The sequence below is a fragment of the Palaemon carinicauda genome, chromosome 18 (assembly GCF_036898095.1).
Source record: "Palaemon carinicauda isolate YSFRI2023 chromosome 18, ASM3689809v2, whole genome shotgun sequence".
Classification (NCBI taxonomy): domain Eukaryota; kingdom Metazoa; phylum Arthropoda; class Malacostraca; order Decapoda; family Palaemonidae; genus Palaemon; species Palaemon carinicauda.
Window position 1 is genome coordinate 119,015,475 of NC_090742.1, and position 2,500 is coordinate 119,017,974.

A 2,500-nucleotide genomic window follows, 5' to 3' on the forward strand; every position below is an offset into this window, starting at 1 on the left:
CCCCCTTACACAGGCCCTTTCCTTATGATCCGACGCAGTCCGAAAGCATTCCTACTAAACATTCGTGGCAAAGAAGGCTGGGTCTCCATTGATCATCTAAAACCTGTTTATATCCTGCCAGATGACCCGCCTACAGTTCACCTCTCTAGATCAGGGACCCCTATTTAACATGTGCAGTATGTAATTTTTAGGGGGGGGGGAGCCTTGTACCAACCGTGTGTCATACAACCGTACATAGTTCATTTTGTGTATATATTATGCTTGTATCTTCGCTCTTCCCTCGCACCAAAAAGAACCAGAATAAACATGTTTGCTTCTCTCCTCTGTAACAGTGTCTGTTTTTTAACATGAAATTTCTTGTTGCTTTGAGCTTTTTTATATAAAGGAGAGTGTTCTATATTACATTTACGCAGTTGCTTGCATACTGTCTTTGAGTCACAACCTTCTCTCGGCCTGTCACACTCCTTTTAATATCAGCATAATATATATAAGTGAAGCCTCAATGGTCTTCTTAACCTGGAAAAAATACAACTTTATTCTTATTTCATTTTATTAGTTCACTTTATTTCCGAGATGAAGTAAGGCGTTTGAAGAAGGAAAGTGAGGTTAAGATTTTCAATGGAGCCAAGACTCCTTGTCAACAGCTTTCATTGAGACGGTCCCATCACTACACAACCTTATTTGTATAGTGAATAAGTTTAAAATTAAGTTTTAAAGTATTAGATATCAGCTGTAAATAGTTAGTTTTAAGTAATATTAGGAATAATCGTACATTCAGTCTTACCATCAAAAGTTTATTTTATATTTTTTCTAGAACTATGACCAATATAGGGACATTACTATGAATCACTAAAGGTCAGACAGTAACTTTTACAGGTTGAGTCACACGAGGCTCCTTCTTCTTCTCTTTAATTTTCTTTAAAATCCACCAACTTTATAAACATAAAAACACTGTCAGTGGCAAGGGACAGTGGACTGCCCTAGCTAGCAGGATAATACCTGCTATATATACACATAATTAGAGCTCAATCCCCTCTTAACACAAACTAGGACGATGGAGAGCCAGACAATGGATTCTGATACCTCAGCAGGTAGACATATAAGGTCCCCAAAACCTGCAAGGATAGTAAGGTTGCAGATACTACTACACATATAGAGATCATAACACACATTCCTCGTAGTGATTGATATTAACCCGTTTACATTATGACACCTCTCACAAAATGCTGCATCATTATTATTATTATTATTATTATTATTATTATTATTATTATTATTATTATCACTATTATCATTATTATTTGCTAAGCTACAACCCTACCTGGAAAAGCAAGATACTATAAGCCCAAGGGCTCCAACAAGGATAATAGCCCAGTGAGGAAAGGAAATAAGGAAAAACTATATGAGAAGTTTAAGAACAATAATAACATTAAACAAAATCTTTACTTACATAAACTATAAAAACTTGAAAATAACAAGAAGATAAAAACTTCAAAATAACAAGAGGAAGAGAAACAAGATAGAATAGTGTGGACGACTGTACCCTCAAGCAAGAGATCTCTAACCTAAGAAAGTGGAAGACCATGGTAAAGAGGCTATGGCATTACCCAAGACTAGAGAACAATGGTTTGATTTTGGAGTGTCCTTCTCCTAGAAGAGCTGCTTACCATGGCTAGAGACTCTCTTTTACCCTTACTAAGAGAAAGTAGCCACTGAACAATTACAGTGCAGCAGTTAACCACTTAAGAGAAGAAGAATTGTTTGGTAATTTCAGTGTTGACAAGTATATGAGGAAACAGGAGAATATGTAAAGAAAAGGCCAAGCTATTCTGTGTATATGTCGGCGAAGATGAAATGAGCTGTAATCAGAGAGAGGGATCCTATGTAATACTGTCTGGCCAGTCAAAGGACCCAATAACTCTATTATCCTTATCTATGTCATGATGAAAAAGGAGTGATAAAATGAAGGGAAGAAAATAATAAATAACAACACACTCTCAACTCTTTGAGCCTATTATGATTTCTCTGATCCTAATTAATCTCCGATAATTCTCGAAACATTATTTAAGACATACAGTCTCATCGAATATCAGGTAGAAAATCAGCCTCTTAATTAACTTCTCGTGATTGGCGGTTCTTGATAAGCTGAATATACGAGAGAAATAATCCTAATATATCTACTGTTGTCAAATGTTGGTTTATATCTTCCTATTTCTGTCTAGAGGGGCGACAATCGTGACCTAGGATTGATATTTTCAAAATTCAGTTCGTAGTATAATGTCTGTATTTTATGTTTATAATAGCATTTTTGATGAAAAAGTCTATTATTGTTAAAATGGCCGTTTTCTATTATGTGTATTATTGCGCTTGATCACGTAGATGCCCTTTTTCCGACCTGATTACATATTCTTTTTTCGGTATTAAAGAGATGTTTTTATGGGAAGTTGCCCCTTAAACTTTACCATTTTCTTTGACACTTTGAACACCAGTCTCCATTTTC